We start from the raw sequence: 25,009 nt of genomic DNA on the forward strand, positions 1-25,009 counted from the left end.
GGGTCTTTGTAAAAGAAGGCTGAAATCCAACGAGAGCACAAAATGTCAGACTGAATCACTATTTCCCACCCAGTATGAATTTCAAGATATATAAATGGAAATGAGAGAAGCTAACTTCCAACAGATGTTAGCACGATTTTTTTCGCTTAGCACATAATAAACATATGGAATGGCCTATCAAGCACTATTGCTGAGGAAAAACACAAGGATCGTTCAAGAAACAATTAGATGCTGTTCTAAAGAAATGGAATACTTAACATGGATGAGCCCTGATGGGCTAATAGTCCTGATGGGTAAACCTCTCAAACTAAAACATTTTATGCTCTTATATTCATTTGAATGTAAATATCACTTCAGTAACAACTTTCTACTTCTTGACATGGTGGGAAGACTATTTCATTTTCTTTTTCTTTCACTAAATGAATTAATAAAAAAGAGAAGGAAAACAAACAAACACCTTTCATGCAGTTTTAACAAAAGAAAAGCAATGTCTGTAACAGAGCCTTCCCCCCTTCCTTTTCCCCATGTATAACTAACTTAGAGAAACATGAGAAATATGAGATGGCAACACCTGACTTGAATTTTCATAGCATAAAATATGATCTATTACACTGTCTTTGAAGAATTCTGTCTCAGCAAATGTCCCTCAAGCATCTTTTGTCAGAAATGTGGATTTTGAACACTACATCCAAATTAAAAGTTGAAACACCTGCTCATCCTTTTTCTTTATTTCCCAAATTCCAATATCTTGCCTCTTTCCATATCTGTTTCTTGATAGAAAGCTAAACAGCATTTTTCAGAATGCTTATTAGCGGAACCATATGGTGACCACTGGTTTCTCAGCTGAATTACTTTTCATTTTGGCATTCCAGAAGTAGATTTATGATTCATTCTTCCACTTCTTTCTTTCTTTTTTCTTTTTTGGGGGGAGACAAAGCAGAATGGCACCAAATAATATGTTTTTATTAGTGTCAACAATTTATAGGATGGTTTGGCCCAGTTCTGTGACCTATGGATCCGCACCCCAGAAAAAAGGGAAAAAGTGGAAAAGCATAAAAGATGGGCCTTAAAAAAAAAAACACAAAAACAACAACAAAAAAAAAACAAACAACAAAAAAACATAGGCAATGATCTGAGGAGAAACAAACTAATTTAGTAAGTAAGGTATCAGAATGCAAGATAACACAGTATAATACAGTACAATAAAATGTAATTAGAATTGAAACTAATGAATCAAATTAAATGAGAGTGTCCAAATCTGAAGGCCTTACTCTAATGCTGTGACAAGATGGCACCTGCAACAGATACAAGCCAGATGATAGAAAAGGGAGGTCAAGTGACCTTTGAGGACTTTTTATCTTTTCCCTCTGAGCAGAAATGATAGCAGAACACTGAGCAGTCCTCTGGGGATGCAGTAGTTCTTTTCTTCCGGGACAGGTACCTGAATTTTGAGCATTTACTCTTTAACTCCCCGTGCACTAGATGATGTTATGATGTGGAATACTGATAACCAAAAATCATAAAACTATGGCAATTAATTTTGCTATATTCTCTTTGCCAAAGATGAGATAAACCACCACCACCACCAACAAAAACCCACAAAATTTCTGGACAAATTTTTCATTACTTATCTATAAACAAAACATTTGTTATTTAAAGTATTTCAGTTTCATAAAGACCTCAAATTCTATCTGGGAAGGCTTCGTAAGTTTGAAAATTCATTAAAAGTCATCTCTTGGCCCTCTGCTCTCAACATGAATAGTTTCATGTTGCACAGATTATGTCTTGTCTATTTAGAACTACTGGTGAACCCAAAAAGCAGCTCTTAAAACTCTAATTGAAAGCAACATGAAGTAACAGGCATTTGCAGTTTTAAAGCCACTGCCACAGGTATGTTGTATTTGCAGTGACAAAAATATTCAGGATCAGCAAGTAGATGAAATATGTGGTGGACACTACACATATTAGTTAAAGACTAATGCAGTGTCAGCTCAGAAATGGTAAAGAAGTGCTCCCAAAAAGAAAAAAAAATGTTTTGATTCTGTAAATAGTTGCAAGTCAGGTGGAATGAAAATTTGAATAAAAGACCTGGACCAATTCTAGTCACTGCAAAAGAAGGTGCAAAAAAACTCATTTTGTATTACAATCGAAATTAGAATTACTTTAGGTTAAAAAACATCCCTCCACACAGCCCAACATATGGTCTCAATTGTAAGTTACTCTTACTGGCTAAATTAATCTGTAACGACAAACTGCCAAATTTCAAAGCAAGCTAGTAAGACTACGTTTTTTCTCAACAGAGGTATATAGTCTCCCTAGAAATGTGTGCTTAATAATAAAAATTACAAATGTTATTGTCATTTCAGAAAGGTTTTACTTTAAATCATGATTTATTTTTATGATGATGTTTAATAAGAAGACAAGTCTTTAAAAATGTGATACAGAATGTAGTCTCTCTAAAAGAGAATGCCAAGGGAATTTATTGATAGATGAAATATTCACGGAGGACAGAGAACAGTACACAAAATAGTTTTGTCCTTGGACAGTAGCAAACTAATTTTAAGAAGACAGTGCAGTACATCCTCAATGAGTATGTGCTGTATTGTTTTTCCTTATATTATGAAATAAATTTGTCTCTAAGTATTAGCTGTAGAACATTTTCTGTCTTTCCTACCAATTCCGTTTTCCTCACTAGCATCAGTGCTATTTCTAATTGATCAAGAATAAAAATGCAAGTTTAAAACACTCAGGTTAAGGCAGATATTTGACACGTATATGAATTATAGCAGCATATTCACTTCCATCAGAAGAAATAACACAACCCCACAATCAGGTACATGGTGAGCTAGGATGGATTAATTAATGTCTGACTTTGAGGATTATTACATTGCAGCAAAACTGCATGTCTCATATTATCAGCAACAGTGATTGCAAAAGTCACAAACTTCTAGCTTGAACCTGGCTGGAAAGCAATAAAATACAACTTATTTGGTTTAGTTTAGTTTATTAATTACATTACATTTTTATTTTTTATTTTTTCCCTGTTGGGGAAATCTTACTTTCTGTAAGTTTCCTCTTTATGTGTTAGATGCTGCTTTACTCTGGGTTTACAAATTCTATTGTTGGTTTGTTTTAGTTATGATAATAATAATACCCTACACTGGCTACCACTTATGTGTCTTTCAAAAGTACTTAGAGAAAAAACTCAGAAGATATGTAAAGTTTAAATTAATTTAAGTGAGAAAGAGAACCTCAAGTGTAATGAAAAGCCAAATAATTAGGCTAAGTTTGTAGAAATAAAGAAAGTTCATTAAAGCGAAGTGAAATTTTAAGATTCCAGCATTCTAGATTTGTATTTTGGATTATTATGCACTGTTACCACTTCTTATAGATTTTACCTAATGACATACTAGAAATCTTAATTACACCTCAGAGATTAAAACTTTCTCTCTACAGATCACTATAAAAACCATCACTGAGTGAGCAAGACATTATCTTTAGTAACATTTAACTAACACTATAAGTTGTAGATGGGAGAAACATCTATGTGGACCTGAAAAGCAATGCAAGATAAGCCAATCACTTCAACTTGTGACCTTGAAAACTTCTGCTTTCACTATAACAGATTGAGGAAGGGTATTTGGGAAAGAAGAGATGATGGGGAAGGGTAATATGTAAAGCTAATCCAAAAGTAACACCTCCTACTTTATGATGTTTGCTCACAACATCAGAGGTGGGTGTTGGTCATACGGCATTAGAGGATGATTATTCCTAACAATATTTCATGAAATTTTGTTGCCATGTGACACGGAAGAGGGGCAGTCTGACAAAATGGAATCTGACATGGAAGTGCATATGAAGAATAAAGGCTGTCTCTGAATTCCTCCAGGCAGAAAAATATCACTCACTGGCATTCATCAATGCTTGCTGAGTGTTACGGTGACAAATCAGTGGATTTGAGGACAGAGAGGCAGTGGGTGATGTAGTTCAGCAGTGGCAACAGTGACAGTGGGTTACGTCCGATTGGTAAGATTTTTATGAACGTGAAATGCAGGCTCTTGTCCACTGCTGGTAAAAATGCATAGCTAATGGTGGTGACTATGTTGAAACATAGTGTTCCATAGCTGAGAATTCGCTTTATCAATTAGTGTAGTTTTGTACACTAATTTTGTAACTAATTTTGTAGTTTCCATGGAAATAAATCAGAATCATTACTTTTGGAGTGACCAATATTTCTGAGGATATAGGTGTCAGAAACAAAGCCAGAAATCTCAGACATCCTTTCTTCCATTATGCTACTACCTGTAGGCCAGAGCCTTTGAACAAATAAAACCCATTGCATTTAGAACTATAGAACACTATATGTTTTTATCCTCCTAGTTAAAGCTGCTATTCCAGGAATTAACATCTCTTTTCTTCTTGGAAGACCAACATCAATATTCCTTAACAAATGTTATGACTGCTGGTTCACTTAATTTGATGATGTTCTGAGATGAAATTATCTCACTTTGTTTGAAGTATTGCTGGCAGTAGCCAATGAAAAAAAGTGTTTCTTCTGGGAGTTTTAAGATATAAATTTTACAGTTCTGAAGTATACAGTGACCTTTGTGCTGTTCTCTAGGTCTGCTGCACTAATGTGGATTAGTCATTTTGTTTTCTAAGTATGTTGTGTATGAGCACCATTCAATAGTGCTGAGATGAAAATAATAAAGATACCTTAGTGAAAGCCCTGATGTATTGTAATAAAGTCTTAGAAAATATGTTCATTTTTAATGGTTTCATTTCTGGGATTATGTCTGCCGAAGGCAATGGAGAATTGAGTATGTATTTCTCTGGTGTGCAAAAACATTTATTCAGAATATATGCAAATCAACCAAACACTCTCATAAACAGCACTACTGAGCTGATAGTTAATGACAGTAAAAGCTGATAACTTAATGATGAAAAAAGTCACCATGCCTAATTAATAGGCTGTAACATTTTCAGGAGAACTGACAGCCCCTAAAACAAATCCTTAACTCTTAAGAGTCTGTTTCCTGGGTGTGAAATGTGGTATGTTTTTATTTCACCAGGCAGAAAAGGGACAAAAGGAATAAGCAACAGATTAGCACAGTTACTTCATTTTTATCTCTTGCACATCTAAGTTCTTTTTTCCAGTATGTTGTACTTAAATGATCTGCTTGAAGGATAAAATTTTTCTGGCCCTAAAACAGGCCAGGTCTTGCTAGCAGTCTTTGTTAGGCTTACCATGAAGATGCATCAAGCAAGAGCAAACAATATACTGTCAGGAATTCAGAGGATGAGAAAATCCCATGGCTGTCAAATCACACTTGAGTGTTTACTTGCAGAGCCAATAAGTTCTCCAAATAGGTTCAAAATGAACAGACTTGGAGAAACATTAAAAGATAAGGTGCTAACTAAAGAAGTGGAATGGAAAGTATTAGTTATATGCAGGAATCTTTCAGCAGTAAATGAATCTAAAGGAAAAACTACAAACAATTTATGGCAGCTTAATCTTTCCTTTGCTCTTAAATGACTGTAGCAACAATCTTAGAGCACCAAAACCAGAAAGTGGTTCTTCTCAATCAATTCACACTATTTTTTGCCTCTTATTTTAATCTAGTGAGGTGAAAAAAACACTAATTTTTGTAACATACTGAATGATAATTAGTGAGGAGTTATACTCCAAACTTTTGGAGTTTCACTGCTTGGACCTTCTTAGAACCTTTTCAGTTTCACCATCTCATGATGAGACACTGCAGAACAAGCTTCTGAAAAGATCTTTCTTGCTTCCCAGTTCATGTGAACTAAAAATATAACACAGAAGCTGTTTCCTTCCTTCCTTCCTTCCTTCCTTCCTTCCTTCCTTCCTTCCTTCCTTCCTTCCTTCCTTCCTTCCTTCCTTCCTTCCTTCCTTCCTTCCTTCCTTCCTTCCTTCCTTCCTTCCTTCCTTCCTTCCTTCCTTCCTTCCTTCCTTCCTTCCTTCCTTCCTTCCTTCCTTCCTTCCTTCCTTCCTTCCTTCCTTCCTTCCTTCCTTCCTTCCTTCCTTCCTTCCTTCCTTCCTTCCTTCCTTCCTTCCTTCCTTCCTTCCTTCCTTCCTTCCTTCCTTCCTTCCTTCCTTCCTTCCTTCCTTCCTTCCTTCCTTCCTTCCTTCCTTCCTTCCTTCCTTCCTTCCTTCCTTCCTTCCTTCCTTCCTTCCTTCCTTCCTTTCTTTCTTTCTTTCTTTCTTTCTTTCTTTCTTTCTTTCTTTCTTTCTCTCTCTCTCTCTCTCTCTCTCTTTCTCTCTCTCTCTATCTCTCTCTCTCTCTCTCTTCCTTCCTTCCTTCCTTCCTTCCTTCTTTCCTTCCTTCCTTCCTTCACCCATCCTCTCCTTCCTCCCATCCTCCCTTCATCCTTCCCTTCCTCCTTCCCTCTCCCTTCCCCCTTCCCCTTCCCTTCCTTCCCTCCCTTCCTTCCCTTCCCTTCCCTTCCCCTTCCCTTCCCTCCCTCCTCCCTTTCCTCTCCCTCCCTTCCCTTCCCTTCCCTTCCCTTCCCTTCCCTTCCCTTCCCTTCCCTACCTCCTCTTCCCTTCCCTTCCCTTCCCTTCCCTTCCCTTCCCTTCCCTTCCCTTCCTTCCTTCCCTTCCCTTCCCTTCCTTCCCTTCCCTTCCCTTCCCTTCCCTTCCCTTCCCATCCTTCCCTTCCCTTCCCTTCTTCCCGTCTTCCCATCTTCCTTCCTTTCCTTCCTTTCTTTCTTTTATTTTTCTTTTTTCTTTTCCCCCTTTACTCTAAACATTCCAATGAATATTATTGATAGTAGTCATTAAAAGGGACAGGTGTTTTTCTGGCTGTTGTAACAGCTGGCTGCATAATTCAATCCGATTAATATGTAAGGATTCGCATATGGGTGGGTATTTTATGGATGGCTGGAACAAGTGACAACATTTAACAAATGACCTAAAATAGGTCTCATGATGTTTCTGTTTCTAGCCCTGAGAAATATTAAAGCTCCACAAGCTTATCCATATACAGGGAATGACTTTCAGAGGCAGGTTCATGTTTACTCCTTTTCTTAATAAGCAGGTGATACTCTCTATTTTGTAGTTTATTCAAATCTCCATTTACAATTTCAAAACATTAAAACTAATTAAAAATATCTATTTCCAACTAAAATATTATAGAAGTTTATAACTGTCAGGAAATTATTAAATCAGTAGCAACTTTCTAATTGCAATCAAAGATTAAACATTTATTTCAGTAGAAAATGTCTTTTTTTTGTTTTTTGTCTGATTTTGTTGTTTTTTTTTCCCCATAAAATCATAGAATCGTAGAATTACCCAGTTTGGAAAAGACCTCCAAGATCATCAAGTCCAACCACAATACAATTCCAGATACAGAGAGAATGTTAAATTATATTCAAGAGGCCCAATCTAATGATTTAATGAAATTTGGGCAAAGAATTGTGTCTTGAATGAAATAATTAATTGTATGCATATGAAAGATATCTCAGAGAGAATGGAAAACCAGTCTGTCTATATGTTTTACCTTTCTCGTATATCCGTAAAAATGCAGAACTTCAGGCTCTCTAAACAGAATTTGCTCAATGTGAGATGCTCAAAGCATTACATACATTTGTATGGTAATGCCAATAAAACTTCACAGCGATACTTCCATGTCACTGCAATGGCTTTCTAAGCATTCCTTCCTAAACAAGAAAAAAGATTATTTTCCTTTGACCTGACTTTGCACACATCAGCATTGTTTTTAACCTTTGAAACTTCTGTACTCCTGAGGTCTGAGGCTTGCAGATTTTTAAGACTTTCCACCAGGATACAATAAACACACTCAGAGAAGTGACATGCTCTCCATGTGGGGAAGCATAAGTTACATACTAAACCCCTGAGAGTGACTAGCAGCTGCTGTAGGCAAATATTTGTATGCACCTGAGCAGTGCCTCATTTGAGGACCTCTCCAAGTGAAGTGTGGGGCTTGGCTAAGCACTTTCTGCACAAATCCAGATTTTTATTTTTGGCTGGATTTACTTCTCCAGCTGCGGAATAAACTGCTTGGTTATAAATGTTAGCCATTAACTATGGCAGTTAGCACAAGGAAAATTGCACTCATATAACAAAAGATAGAAACGACTTTTTGCCTCTGTGGCATCTCCATGAGCCATAAAGAATAGAGAGGAATTCTGCACTTAACCTCAAGGACAGTTTGGTTGGTTTGAGTCTCAGCCTTTACTATCTCACATTGTTTTATATCATGCAGTATCATAAGAAAAAGGCCTTGGTATGTCAAATGGGAATTTGAACTTAATCTGAACTAAAAAATAATAATAATAACAATAAAATTCTAATTGCTGTGAGCAGTAATATGATTTGAAATGAGAATCATATATTTTATCTTTTTTAGCCAGTTCAATGGCTTTTGACACCATCTTCACTAATTATTTAAATTTAAATGTATCTACTTATTGTAAAATTTACACTTTATTCCTTTCAAGTATTTATTTAAGTTTATTAATTTAACTCTTCAAGTCATACATAATTATAGAAATCAAGGAAAAAGAAATAAAATTACTACTTTATAGAAACTGTGCATGGTAGTTTAACCACAAAAACCATATACGGATGCTACAGCAGTCAACACTGCAAACTAAACAGAAAAATAAATTGCACTGGCCTGAACCAAGAAAATGAATATTGGAATAAAAAAAGACATTTTACAAAGGTGGCACTGAAAGTAAAACCTTCTATTTCATTGTGTTGGCCCACAAGGTCAGAGGCAGAAGGTAGTGGAATGGCAGGAGGGACTGAACCTTCACTCCAGTATTCCATTACATTTTGTTTCTATGTAAAAGATGGAAGAAGAGGGGCTGCCTGACTGGTGCCTGGCTTTGAAGTGCATATGTAGCAAAGGTGTGTTTTTGAATTCATTCATGTGGACAAAATTCCATCCATTCTTGTTCATCAATTCTTACTGGACATTTATGGAGGCCAACCAGTGGATGTAAGCACAGTGAAGTGGTGGGATATGTTTCAGCAGTGTCAACAGTGGGGTCAACTCTGCTGAGATTTTATGAGCGTGTTATGCAGGCTCTTGTTCATTGCTGGTAAAAATGCATAGCTAGTGGTGGTGCCTGTGTTGAAAAATAGTGTTTTGTAGCTGGGAATTTGCTCTATGAAAGTTTAGTTAATTAATTAATTGATTAATTTTGTATTTGTTGTAGTTCGCGTGAAAATAAATATGAAGCATTACTTTTGGAGTGACGTAAGTACTTTGAAAGACTTATATACTTTATTCAGAATGAAAAAAAAAAAAAGATAGACAATATGAAATTAAAATATATTAAGATACAGTCAAGAATAATTAAATGTTAAAGTGAAACTACATAACTTTGTTATTTGTTGTTTTTTTTTGGTTTTTTTTTTCAAATTTTACAAATAGAAGATTGATTCAACAGCAATTCACAAATTGCTGACTTCATTCTCAGTTTGCCAGATAATAAACACATAACAATAAATATCAGCTTTATCTGTGTGCATGTGAGAACTGAAATGAAACTGCATATAATAGTTCATATGCAGATTGAAATCAGGAAATATGACTCAATTTGCTAGAGCATGAAAGAATCTAAGTCAGGATTCTGTTCTTTGTGGACAGAGGAAACTAGGTTGTCTCCTTTCTTTGCTTTTATCCTTGAATAGCTAAGGAAGGTTTGTGGCATTTTTACTTTTAGCCTTGAGCTCTGCTTTGGCTCTGAGTAGGTGGTGCTTTTGTGTGTGCAGGAATCTGCTCTCTCTGCTTTACCCTCTGCTATGTACTAGAAAGTATGTTAGGTCAAGATGGGTTGACCTCAAGGATGATATGTAGCATCTCGAAGAACTGAAAGATAAAAGGCGGTATGATATTTTGGGGTGTTTTCTTGATAATAATCTATTTTCTCCTGAAAACCAGTTCATTTCTGAGGATGATGTCTGTGGCTCAGATTCCTCTCTGTTTAGTTTTCTCTCTATCCTCGCTCTTACTCTTTGTCTGTAGGAAAAAAAAAAAAAAAAACAAAAAAAACAGACAATAGATGTTGTTTCATACTGACATTTATTTCAAAGGATAAATCTTTACTTTGATTATGTTATTAGTAAAATTGAAAGCCATTTCTGTTCAACATTTCTTCCTCTGTTTTCACATTTGCTCAATGATACCAACAAAATGTCATCATGCTGTGAAGAAGTTGTACAGTCAAATGTTTATAGACTTAAATCTAAATATTATTGATTATGCAATACTGGGAAAGGGGATAGGAATTTCTTTTTGGAAAAAAGATGATGAACTAACTTTTGAGTTGACTGAGTTACACAGTGTGTCTGGAAGTGCATGTTGAGCCATAAATCCCCTTGATTTAAGGATTGCTTGTTCTGTGTAAGAGAGAAGTGAGAAGGAATCTTGGATATTCACAGTGATATGAGCATCACTGGTAGAGGATCTGGAAAGATACTTCCTCAGATCCTTTTAAGAAGGGTCCATTAAAGGGTGTTTGCTTTCTGCAAAGGTAAATTGTCCCTGAATTTCAGACTGCATTAAGGAAGAAAAGTTTATGACAATTTTTTTGCAGCTGATAATATTTTTATTTACTTTTGATTCATCATCACAGCAAGAGGGATCATTTAGGAATCATTACCACTGCCAACACCAAAATAAGTTTCAAATATCTTCATTCTTAACATGATAGGAATTGTTCAATAATAAAAAAAGATGTACAATCATTAAAATGTTTTCTCTAAAAAGGCTATTTTAATTTAGATTTTAATTTAAAAATGCAGTCATGCCAAAAAAAGAAAAAATCTTTTTTTTTAACTAAAAAGCAAACAAGCAAACAGCAACAAAAACACTTACAAACAAACATTAAAATTTTAAACCTCTTTCCTTATCTCTGTATTAAAGATTAGAGAGGCGCTGATTAATCCATACTACTGATGGTTGAATAGAAATTTTTACTGTTGCTTTCATTTAAATGGGGAACAAGAAGTAGTGAACGGCCAGGTAAACATCTCAGTTTAGTGACCCCAGTAAACACTGCACAGGTTTCTCACAATACAGTCAAAATAGCATATTTACTAAAACATCCAGAACTTTGTATTACATTTACTACAGCAGTAACTTTAGTTTCATGTTGTAGACAGTCTATAGCAAGTCATAAATAAGACTGAATCAAAAATTCAATATTCACTGAGATGAATATCCCATAATTTCTCATCTCTGAAGCATTTCATGAAGACTTCTGGTACTGCTTTATAATATGCAGAACAGAATATCATAGGACCATGGTCCCAAGGACTGTCTGTTCAGTAGTTCCCTGCAGTATTAAAGTCTACAAGACCTGATTTTTAATATACTCATGAACAATAAAGAAAATACATGTTGCATTCAAAAATAGCTACATCCTTTGGAAGGACAACCAACCAGCTGCTTTCATTTCCAGGCTGGCAACCATAGGGATGAAGAAAAGTGAGGTGTTAGTCCTGGGATTTTACACCTAGAATTTTCAGTAATAAATGCTGATGTGTCAGCAGTGCATATAACCTTTTTAAAAAGTTTCTCAATTCAAAGCAAAATTACGCTGAACTCCTAGTTTAAAGATGCATTTTGCCTTTTACATACCTATTATGGTTAGAAGTGTCCATGGGTGAGATGTTTTTCTTTTCAAATAAAAAAATAAAAAATAAAAAAAATAAGAAATCAAATCTCATTTGGAATGCATCTCTTAGAAGAGAGGAATTTTGAAACCTCCTTTATGGAATAAACTATTATAGAATATTTTTCTTCTCTCTAATGGGGCTGAAACACTTTCTAGTGTGGCTACTGTTCTCTGATACCCCACAGACGGAATATGCCAGGCAGCCAATAAGTTTCTCCATTTCTGGGAAGAGCTCCTGAAATTAATGGAATATGAATTTCCTAACTGCAATTCTGTGATGAGTAGAAGTGCACTTTGGTTAGCTTCTATGTTATATTTAAATTTTTATGCAGTATAGAAATCTGCGTCAGAACTCAATTCCAATGAAGAAATAGCACAAGTTGGCCTTTGCAAATAATGGAGGTGGGAGACCTTGCTCAAAATAATTTGAACTGCCAGTAAAAGAGAAAATGGTCTACGTTCTAACAGATGTCAAAACTCAGAGGTGTAGTACACTAGTTATGTTGTCAGTGTGTCACTGGTCACTGTCTTACTTTCATTTTTTTTTTTGCTGTTTGAGCAAATAAAAACAACAAATTGTTAAGAGAGCTCTAGGACAAATATGGGAAATTAGAAATAACATTTTTTTCATACAGTCTTTACAAAATATTTTCTGTTTGCCTCAAATATGCTTGCATTCTTTCCAGTTCTAGTTAAGAAAACAACAAAGAAACAACCAAAATAAACCAACCAACCAAATAAAAAAAAGCCTAAGACATTGATTTCAACAACTTTGTGGAATTTTGCTTTTGCAGATGCTGCACTGAACCTTCTGTATTTCTCAATGAAAATTTTTCTCAAATGAAAATTACTACTTTATCAAAGCTTACCACTTGTCCTTATTAGTGAAGTTTCATTTCCTCAGTGACTGCTGAGTATTGGAGTAAATAAAGATAGCACAATTATTTTCTATTGATTGAAATCCATGTTTTCACTGCAGAAGTTTTGTTGTTGTTATTTTTGTTTTTGTTTTTTTTCCACTGCAAGATTAAAAGAGAAAATTGTGCTGACTGCAACTTCTGTTCTATTTATGCATATATGTATGCTCACACAATTGGAATTGCAATGTTTTTGCTGATAAAATATTGTAGCCTGGAGCAACTGTAGGAATCCATTGGGTGGTGTATATTCCATGTTGTATAAATTATTATTTTCCCTTACTAGAATGAATAGGTGGCAAGAACCTGAGTTGTTTGACTTATATGTATATTTTTAAGTCTAGTATTCATTGAGAGAAACAGCAGTTTCTCTTATGTCTTGTTACTTATCAGCCAAGATGTGTTGATAGCTAAAGTTATTGAAATCTAAGCAGTTTGATTATTCAGCATAGATATAAAAAAGAGCTAAATGAGTCCCATAAATCATAATGACTTAGTTATATATCTTTAGGAACCTTTAGCACTGATTGTAGTTTTCCAGTGGAGTGGCTTTAACTTAGGCTACAAGACAATAATGATTTCTCTGGCATGAAATTTTCTTTAAAGATTACTACTATTTCTGTTATTGACATCATGTTTCCATAGGGGATCTTGCAATATACAGGAAAGTTAGGATAAGTTGGGAAAATATTTCAGGCGCAGATTACTTTGGGAGTTCAAGTGCTGAACATACCAAGGCAATGGGTGCATATTTCCAGACTGCTGAATACTACTTACTCTGTATACTTGGGGGTCACAGGGTTTGGGTGACCCTCTCTCCCGCAGTGTTGTCTTTTACCATTTCATTGTAAATTAGCTTCAGTGATCTACTGCTTCAGATAAGCTCTATCCAGGTGTAGCATTGCTCCTTGTCTCCTAGGATTAGATTCCATAAATACATTCCATCTTCACTTTATTTGTATAAAACTGATATTTTTATAAAACTAAACTTTTTATAATGAAAATATTTCCAAACAGGGCAGAGGGTAGCTTTTTTTTTTTTTTTTTTTTTTTTCAATATGTCCTTCCTAATATAAGATATTCTGTTGACCTTGAAAAGCTGTGGCTTCTCAGTGTGTCAGGGATAACACTGAGTTCCTAGGAATAGATGGTAATGTCAGAAATTACAGCCTCATAAAGTCCTTAATTCTCATCATAAAAATAATATATAAAGTAGAGTACTGTGAGGGTGCCTTACATATTGCAGTGTCAGGTTTAGGAGCATTACAATAAAATTTATAACACCTTTTTATTTGATGGTGGGTAAGAAAGTAGAAGTATAGCCATGTTATAAACAAGTGAGCTTTGGGGGGCAGTTAAGAGGAGGGGAGCTAGGAGCATGAAACTCTAAGCTTTAGGGATTTTATTGCATCTTTAAAACAATGTTGCTAAGAATCCCAGATGTTCACTCCAGGTGAAGAATTTAAATATATGATGGGCAAAAAAATTTAAATTCTACTCATTATTAGACAAAAGGTTTTTTTTTTTTTTGTTTTTTTTTTTTTTTTTGTTTTTCCCTCCCCCAGAGTATTTGAGAATAAAAATAACATAAATAACTCTAGGAGCTTCTGAGAACACAATTAGAGTGCAGAAAGAGCTCATTTTGTCAGGAGGCAACAGATGAAAGCCCAAGCGTATTGCAGCCAAGGGGAGTTTTCCCACTGATACTAATGAAGGTGAGATTTCTCCCAGTTTCCCTAGGACAGTGTCATCACCTGAATTCTGAACATTAGTAATCATCTTTGTGGTTACCGCTTTCCATTCTAACTGTGTCTAGCTTTCATGTATGAAAGAGTGAAACACCACTCTGTGTCCAACCCACAGAAGATAATAAATAGTTCATTTCATCTCCTGCCTGTAGGACTCATCTCTCTGGCTTGAACCAATTAAGGTCAAACTTTTGCTTACAAACAGTCATTAAAATGATGGTTTCTGTAAAATTAGAAGCATGTTATATGTGAAATAGTAAGAAGGTCTAAAATAATAGATTTTTCATCTTGAGGGCAAGGATATAACAGATGTTAGCTTCATTATTTTCAAAAAAGCCTCACTGAAGATGCTTTGTGTGAAAGCTGTTGAATACAAACATATGAACAGGTGTAGAGTACATCAAATACTGAAAAAGTTTTTGAAAGCAAATGTAAGTAGAAACACTCAAGGTCAAGATAAGAAGTTATGATGCACACAGGAGTGATTTATAAATAAACGAGAACAAATTTTGTTTTGCCTATAGTCACCCATCTTCAACTAAATGTTCTGCCTAGGAGGGACAGGCTTAGGCTTGTCACAATTTGCGCAGGGCACAGGCTGCCAGGATCTGCTGAAGAGTTTGGCATCTTGCAAAGCACTTTTCATTCTGACCTAGCTAGTTGTGGACTTTTATTACCATGACTTTGTCATTGAATTCATTGGGTAGAAATGCATGTAGAATAGAGTCCATGTATATTTAGGACAGAGGCTGTGGAATTCTGTAGTACATGAGGAATTTTGAAAGCTATCACTCATATTTCTTTACTTGCAAAACTATGGCTTTTAGAACTAGCCCTGTTTTTTTCTTCAGAGATTCACTGTGCTCTGGTAAATATTTTCATACATGGTTAATCATTCATGCATCGTTATGTGGGCACAGAGTAAGTCTATCAAAAATTTAAAACAGCCAGTTGTTGTTCTGGAAGGCAGCAGATGCTGAGTATTTCACAGATGCCTTCCTCCTATTTGCATGGTCTTGTCACTAATGCGGAGATAACAGAAACACATTTTCCAAGCTTTTGCTGTGCACTTGATCAACACTCTAGTGGCAAATGAGTTTCAGTGCAATAGTGTCCAACAGGTGTAAAAGTGCAGAATGGGTTTTTTGCTGGAGTGTTTTATGGATATCCGTTAATTGCATTCCACTGTTCCCAACACTTGCATGGGAATCTCACTCATTTATCAACTCTACAACACATGGTAATGGCTAGGATACCTACTGTTTGAAGTTAACTGCCCTTTTTTTTCCTCACAGCCTGACAAGTTGTTCACTTATGATCAGATGGATTCGTTCCCAAAAACCATCAGGCAGTTCCCAAGCAACGGTAGAATACATATCCTCGTTTGAACATATATCTATCATACTTTTGTTTTTACAGGAAAAAAAAAAAAAAAAAAAAAAAAAAAAAAAAAAAAAAAGCTAATTGCTCCTGTTTTTGTTTATTATTCTAAGAAGGATCATTTATTTATTTTTCATATGCGTTTGAATTTCAATAATTTTAGTCTTCATTTTACCTCTACTATGTTTAAAATGTCTTATGGAATGGATTTAATAATGATTTTCTGACTTTCCCTGTGAATTGCTGGTATGCAACTTGCTTAAAGTTCTTAAGCTTTCAAAGTAATTGAAAAGTTGAGTTGAATCTTAGAAAGAATTAACTACTGATATTTTTAGAAAATAAATTAAAGCCTTTCTGCTTTTCAGTAGACCAGCCTTCTAAATATCCGTTAAGAGCTGTACTCAGCATCAGTTTTAGAGTGTTCTCACTAATGTCAGCCTTTTGAATTTCACAAGGTAATTTTGACTGCAACAAGCAGAAAAAAATCCCATCATTTTAGTTGACAGCATTTTGCCATGTAGTTAAGTTTTATTTAAACAGAGGCATGATTTTTCTGAATAAGGATAATGAATCATGCAGTACTTTACACAAACATATATTATGCCAGATATTGTCCTTCAAGAGCTATTTCAGTCTGATAATTTCTTTTGGTTAAACCTAGTATGGCTGTCCCTATATTTTAATGAGAAATATGCCTTCTCTGAAATTATGTGGTTCCATGCTTGAGTTTATCATTGTGATGGACTCACAGCAAAATCTCTAAGTTGAGTGTTCAGTGCATTTGACTGTCACAGGATGCAGACATTCATGTAGTGTGTTGTAGACGTGTTGAACATGGCAACAGTAGTGTAAGAGTTCTGTCCCATCCATACAATGCAGTTTCTCCCCAGTGATGTTTGTGAGGAGCACAGAAAAAACAAACAAACAAACAAACAAAAAACAACAACAAAAAACAAGCAAACAACAACAACAACAAAAAACATAGAAAAAAACAACCACAGAACATTTCCAGTCTTCTTGCTATAAAACAAGGGTTATTTCCTTTCTCCCGTGGCCAACTATGTGGATTTCATACTGCTAGGATTATTATGAGAAAAAATCCTTGTCAGCTCTGCCCCTTTGAACTCCTCTTTAGAGCTCAATTCAAACTAAGAGAGTAGCAAAAATGTCTCCAGTCATCCTAGATGACAACATCATGCCATACCAGGAAGTTTGATCTAAAATGGGACTTACTAGCTTACTGAAAAGAGAGCACAGGCAATGAATTATTCAGAGCTTCTATTCATCAGCCTTCTTTTATACCTTGTTCCATCTCAGGATAGATGGTTCAAGCTCAAGTACTATATTTGTCAACAGTAAACTAAACCTGCTGCCCAAATCCCACACTGACACTGTTAAACTGTTTGTATATTGTTACAGCAGTCATTTAAGGCAACTAAACCACACAAATTCTGAGCAGTGATGTCCCAATGTTCTTAACTCATCCCCTTGTGTTTTCACTTTGCATGAGCTCAGAAAACAAGCAATGTCGCAAGAATTACTGAGGCTGCAGCAACACCTAGGCACAAGGGAATCCATCCAGAATAGCATCAGTGATGCAGCATTAACTCTAGATTTCCTGTTTGTGTTTAACTTAAAACATTCTTTGTAGACTTTTATTTCAACAAAGAGATTTTATATATGCAAATCTCATGGCCATCATTTGGAAGTTAAAAACAAGAAACTCCCTTGATGTGATACTTCACATGATCTTATTGGATTTAAAAAAAACAAACAAACAAACAAAAAAACCCTCAGTGTTATTGTTACATATACTGTTTTTGTGATTTTTTTTCTCTTTTCTTCAGTTTGCTTGTAATAATTACATTTAAAAAAAAAAATTTACTCTTTCAGTTGCTCTACTAAATCTGCCACCACTTTAAAACTGATATTTTCTGAGGAAGTCTAGCCCAAATTCTTCTTACACTTAATAAAATCAGTGTCACTGTAAGGTATGAGTCTCTTATGAAAACAATGGTCTTATCACATTTTTTGTGTCTACATACAGTAGCACTCAAATTTCCATTTATCTTTTGAAACATTTTTCTCTATGAATTCCTTCACTCAGAATCAACCTCACTATTTTATCTCTTAATAGATGTTTTCTCTCTGTCTCCAGTAATCTTTATTTTTAAAAAATATTTGTGGATGGGTATTTTTTTTACTGCACCTATCAGTTCTTAGCAGAGATGCTTATCTCAGACACTTTAGTAGCTGCTGAGTTAAAACAAACAAACAAATGAACAACAACAAAACCATTACTACTACTGAGACCAAATCCAAATGTATTTTCTTGCCAAACTGGGGCATCAATCATATGTCAGTTTCTGTGGTGTGAAAATGGAATTTCTAGAGCTGCAGAGAATCCTGGCTGGTTTATTTATTTATTTATTTACTGTGCAATGGAATCACATATGCCTTTATTATTTTCACAAGGTGCTCATTACACTGCCAGCAGCTCTTAGTAATAATTATAATTTCACTTATTTTTTTCTTAAAAGCATTTATTTTCTATAGAAGACTTTTCTTTTTGAGAACTCATAGCTGGCAGTTGAAAATATCCATTTATAAATGAAGAAATTAATCCCAATTTTATTGATATGTCTTTCTTATCATTGTTCTGAAGCACCTCACATTGTATTATTGTTACAACCTCAAAAAATAAAATATTCAAGTTTTTATTATTCTTAAGGAAATAATGTTACTTAATCTATTTGAAATGTGAAAAATACCATGTCTATCTATGCTAAAAAATTGCAATTATATTTCCAGTAATTAGGACATGGATATTAGAAAATGGCAGAATTGACTCTGAATAATCTCATGTATATATTACTCTAATTATAGCAAGATTGCTCTGGAGAAAAATATTTTATAAATATCAGTCAGTCTTCCATGTGCTGGTACCCCATGTCAACAGACACATAGGCAGCAGTTTGAAACCAGATGGCTGAACTAGGAATGTGTTATTTACATATCGTTGTGTGATTTCATTGTGTGTTGTGAATGTGCAAAGCAGGTTCATAGGCCTACAGGCAACAGTTGTCCACTTTTGTCTAATTTTTCAGCAGCTAACTTGCACTGATGTTTCTAGTTTCAGGATTGATGCCATTATTAACATGATCAACTCCCCCACTGTAAGAATACAAATTAGTTTCATTAGGCAAACTTTTCCACAAAATTTTAAAAGCAGCTTTTTAAAGTGAAGTAAACATCCATTCTTGGCTTATATTGAATTCTTAGTGTGAAGCTAAGTCACACAGTCTAGACTGGTCATCTATTTCATGGATTATTATGGAACAAAAGAGTCATGGAGTTACTGAGACTGAAAGGCACTTCTGGAGATTGTTTAGTCCAATTTCCTGCTCAAGAAGGGTAAACAAGAACAGGTTCCTCAGGAATGTGTCCAGTCAAGGTTTGAATTACAACATAGGTAGTTCTCTGGGCTCTCTTACAGTTGCTGCTGTTGTATATAGAGATGCTGTTCTGCTTGTCCTTCATGTCCATTTCCAGATTCAATGCGAGATTAGCCTTGGTTTTACTGACACCGTCACTGTGCTCTGTACTCCTCCCACATAACCTATCCAGCTTCCATATCTTGCATTCTTCCTTTTTATCTCTGAGTTTAGCCAGAAGCTGATGCCTAGAGACTTCCTGCTGCTTTCACTTAATTTTCTGATTGCTGGGATGAACCATTTGTCAGCCTGGAGGAGGTGGTCCTTGAAAATTAGACAAGAGTCTTAGATACCTCTTCTCTCTAGGTCTATACACTGTAAGATTCCTTCAGGCGGATTCTTGAAGGTTTCTCTCCGGAAATTCAGACCTGTAACCAGCTTTATACCTTACTCTCTCCTTTCAGGTTTCTGAACTTCACTGGTCACTGTGGCCTCTGATCATCACATTCCTGATGAATTCTCCCTTATTTGGGAGAATAATGTCTTGTAGGGCTTTTGCCCTCTTGCCCTTACTTGTCTCTTGATCACCTGTATCTCAAAGTTGTTCTCAGTGCCCTCCAGAAACCTCCTGTGCTGTGCTGTTCTGTTTTGTCCCTCCAGCAGATACTAGAATAGTTAAAATTCACCATGAAGACTAAAGCCTCTGAATATGAGGCTTCCTCCAGTTGTTTGAGGAAAGCTTCACATGCATCAGCTTCTGGATTAGGTATTCCACAGTAGACAAATATCACAACATTGCTGTATTGTTGTGCCTGCTAGTCTTGACCCACAAACTCTCAAATGGCTTCTTTAATTTTATGCCTAGATTCTCATATGCTGTGACTTGGAGAGGTGGAAGTTTTCTTTAATACCTTCTTGCTTCCTTTCTTGACTTTATCAGTCTATAAATATTCCTGCAATGAAATTGGATGTGTGTGGGACCGCCTCTTCTTTAATTGTTGTGCCATTTATCAGAATGAGGTTAGTACCATTCAAATTGCAAAAATCATGTTTATTTATGCTTCTTTTTCATCTTTGATCCTCTTTTATCATCCAAATCAAACTATTTCCTCAGCTTGTAATTTGCGAGCTTTAGATAATTGGCATAAGATCGATTTTGTATGACCTGTAAGAGATTATATCAGTAACATGTTTGCACTTTGTGCATCCAATTACAGTATCTAGATTTTAGTTAAGCATAATTAGTACTTCTATATTACAGATAAAATTGCACACTGAAAGGAAATGCACAACTGCATTCTAAAACTACATGATTAATCACAGATTTTTAAATAAAATTCAATTTATATTTTGGCAAAATAGGATGCTGTATAATCTCCATATCAAGGGAATACTTGTTATTAATAATTAAGAAAAATTAAATGTGTCTCAATCATAGACTTCAAATTAAGAATGAAAATGAAGCACAATAATAAACAATTTCATGCACCTAACAAGAACAATCATTTCACATAGGTAAGTGTATAACTGAGCTAGGAACAGGTTTAATTTCTAGCTGATTATCAGCTGCATTTCTTATCTAATTATCAGGAGCCATTTTGTAAAATGCATACATGGTAAGGTTATATCTGCAACAAACAATTTACATTCTCACTGCAAAAACTAAGCAAAGAGAGCATCTCTCATCTAAGCAGTTTGCTAAAATACTTAAATTTTTAATGACTGCAGATATTTTTGAGAATACCTTTAACCTTAACTTAACATAAATTGATCCAGTGATGAGGTAGGGTAATATCTAGATAGCTTACACAGTCTGCTTCAACTTATGTGCCTCACGGTGTGAAAATAATGAATATAGTAATTCAGCATTTCAGAGATGGTAAGTGTGATCCTATGTAACAGGGAAATGAGTGAGGTTACCTGAAAGAAAAAAAGAACAATCTCAGTCTCAAAAATGGGTGACCAGAACTTTAGGTAGACAAAAACAAATGCTAAGAGCTCTGTCCAAACTTCTCTTTTCTGAAGCACAGCATTGGATCAGATGATACCAATTAGCTGCCTTCAGGCTCTCCGGAACTCCATGGTTATCTGGTGAGTTGTGCTAAGAATAAATTCCCTTCTCTACCCAGAGAGCAAACTTTTTAAAGGACTTAGATTGTACCCTTCCTTTTGCATTTCAGACACCAAAGGAAATAGCTGAATCTTTCTCTTTGGCATCAAGGAATTAGGAGATTGCCTTCAGCAGCACAGATGAGTGACTGAGTGATAAGGTGGTGATTTTTTTGACTAGATTTTTCCTTGACATAAGAAGGTATAAAAGAACAGAGAAGAATGCTCACTCTTGCACACATTCTAGCCGTGCTCTAAGAATTCTAATCAGTTGTCCCCTTTTGCTCCCTATCCACATGACTGTAGAATAAGTATTTAATATTTTTTTAATATTTCTGGCGTCGGCTCCAAAATTGTGCCAGCAAGAATTGAAAGCCCATCAGGCACAAACCAAGCTTAGAAGGTTCAGAGGCCATATCTCAGCAACCAAGGCATTCAGTGGGAAGAGGAAGGTTCTGAGATCAGAACATATGTAGCTACGTCAGCTAATATTTATTGAAGATTTTGAAATCAGATTTGAGAAGATTTTTACAGCGATGACATTCTGCATTGCTCACTATGATTTTCTGTGCCCATTCTCTACCTATCTCAGAAGTGGTGCCACAGTAGGTTATCTCTATCTCATGCTTTTTCAGAAAGGAATAGCATGAATGTGTCTTTCTAGTGACATAATTGAAAGAAACGGCACTTAATGCTGCTGCTCTTTAACCTGCTCTTCCTTTGAAGTAAGAAGAGCCTGGGAAATAAATAGGAGAGGAAAGGGAAGGGAAGGGCAGAGTATAGTCATCTTGGTCATCAATCAAGATGTCTCAGCCTAGTCATGTCATCTGTAAGCATTACCTGAGACAGGCAGCAGTCTAATTCTTTGCTTGCACTACCTGTATTGATTGTTAGTGCTACTTATTGACTGTTTGATGTTGTTCCTTTTTATCAACATGTTACAGCTTTGTAGCTTTATTACAAAAAAAACTGTGGCTTCTTTTTTTTCCTTCTAGTCATTATTCAGCTCCACCTCCCATTGTGGCTGAAGGAAGACAAACTTTAGAGGCAGGGTATAACAGAGATAGAAGAGAGATGTTTAACGCTAGAGATAATCAGAAGTGGTCAGAGCAAGTGAAATAGTCTAAAAGAAGTAGGAAAGTTCAGAATTCTGAAGACCACATATATAATAAAATGGAAAATTCAGCACCAAAGTAAAAAATATACTTTTATGGAAACCCATAAATAGTAAAAAAATACATATATAAAAATGGGAGCTGTAAAAATATGGAAAATATCAAAGACAGAAAGAACTTGAGGATGAAACAGGAGAAGATGAATTATTAAAATAAAGGAGATATATATATAAAAAAAAAAAAAAAAAAAAAAAAAAAAAAAGAGCACAAGCATTTACTGAAAAAGACTGGTAAACTGTGGGAATAAAGAGTGAATAAAGAAAAAAAGAAAGATAGGGAGGCATGGAACAGACCAAAGAAAATACTGGAAGACAAAATGTTTGAACAGATAAACCAGGATTTTTTAATGCATTTTTGCATTTTCTTTATGCTGATTTTAATTTATTCAACAAGATGTCCATATCTATGGTCTATTACTTGACTGGCAGAACAAAACATATGTTGCAGATTATGAGGAGGAAAGTAAGTGTTCAGCCACATGAAGAAACATGACACAGATATTTAGCACAAGAAATAAAGACCGCAGTTCCACATGTTGCAGTTCCCCTGTGTGGCTCAATGATACAGTATGGTGTAAGAAAAAAACTCCCTGCCTGCCCCATTCCATGGAACACATTATAAGTTTGTCACATAAGTTGTGCAGTCAGTAAGCTTTCAGCCATGTTAGTCATTTGAAGATATTCATTAATGCAGAAAAAATTATTTACCACTGAATCAATATACAATTTTTCTTGTCATGACAATGAGAATTCTGCAAACATTATTATCTCAGAGTTATTTTATAAAGGGTTGTTTTTTTTGCTTTGTTTTGTTTTGCTTCATTGTTTTTTTGTTTGTTTCCTTTTTTTCCAAAATGAATTTATAGCCTGAAAATATACTAAATGTTTATTACTATTTTTGTAATTCTCTGGCAAAGAATGAAATAGGTTATTTAGTTGCTCTTCAGGTAGTTTCCCAATTACATTTTGGAAGTCTCAGTTTAAAAGCTGATACTAACAGGCCATAGATATTGTGCAACTCTTCTCAATAACTATGGTTATTGAAAAGTACATGCAAAAAAAGATCATACATTAAAAAAAATATAACTATTTGAACTTGCTAAAGGAAAAAAAAAAAAAAAAAAAAAAAAAAAAAAGCAGAACCATTACATGCTGACCTACTGTACTTTGGAAAGCTTGTTGGGTTTGCTAAGAAAACCTAAGGAAACCTGTATTAAAAAACAAACAAACAAACAAAAAACATGGTAACCTTCAGAAGACATTCAGCAGAACCTGACAAAGTTTTGATTGAAGAGAGATTGATTCTCTAAAGTTTGAGTGATCAGACATGCACTGAATTTACTGAGGTTCATTGCTATATCCTAGAAAGTATTTTCAGCTCTTCTATCCTAATGAGCTTATTAGTAGAAGGCTGAAAGGATCACAGATTGTCTATCAAGCAAGATTGTCAGTCACACGCTGTTAGTAACACTACAGTGATTTATATACCATGCTTACAGATGAGAGAGGTATGAAAAAATGAGCCGTTTTGTGTCCTATGACCAGTACAGTGTCACAAATAAAATGTGCAGCATTGTGCTTGGGGCAGGCAGAGGTATACATTCTAGATGAGGCAGTCATAGAAAATTAGATAGAATACCTTTCCCCTCTTGTTTCCCCCAGTAATAATTATACTGGATAGGAGAAATTGAGTTATTTGCAGCAGAAATAGTTATGGTCAAAAAGTTATGCTGTGAGATGCAATAGAAAAGTGATAGGCATGAGTGGGAGGGGGGACAGCTTAAATTCAGCTTGGCTGTTTCTAGCAACAGGCATTTCTAACTTCCTATTCTCAACAGAACTAGATACAATGTATTGTATGTGTAGTTTGACATCCAACAAAAACATATTTTTTTTTTTTTTTAATTTTTTCTTTTTCATATCTTTATTTCATGTGTAGCAGCAGAAAGTGTTGATAAGTTCACTTATACGTGAATATGATTTAGGGAGAAATTGTTAGGATAATTTGGTTGTTACTGAAAGATTTTCAAATTGTTAAGAAGGGTGATTTTAATATAATGTTTCTCAGTGAGACTCATATCTAGAGGGCATGAAAGTGAAGCTTGCAAAATTATATACAAATTAGCAATTAAAGAGAATTAGATCCAGACTGAGCTCATCTGAGTTTAGACCCATATGCCCAAATAACTAACACCTAACTCAAGCTTTCTGGAGATTTTATGCAACCTGGAAAAATCCCAATCACCCCAATAAAGTGTTTGGGTCACACAATTGTATTTGGTTAAAGTAACCCTTCCTTGTTCTTCCTGATAGGTGGTGCTCTTCTTATCTCTCTGCAAGGGCTTTGCTGCATCCAGATCTTTACAGGAGGTGACCCAATAGCACTCTCAGTGGTTCCCCGATCACTGTTCCTCTTCCCTACAAGCATACCTGTACAATGACAATAAGGATATTTTATAATAGGTTTGTAGAAGTCTTTCTTAGAAAAATGAAAATCTAGGCCTCTCCTCTGCTTTTTATTTGTCTTCATTTTACAGCATTACTGAAGTCTTGCTACACAGACTACAGACT

Source organism: Excalfactoria chinensis, chromosome 2 (genome assembly GCF_039878825.1).
Source record: "Excalfactoria chinensis isolate bCotChi1 chromosome 2, bCotChi1.hap2, whole genome shotgun sequence".
Lineage (NCBI taxonomy): Eukaryota > Metazoa > Chordata > Aves > Galliformes > Phasianidae > Excalfactoria > Excalfactoria chinensis.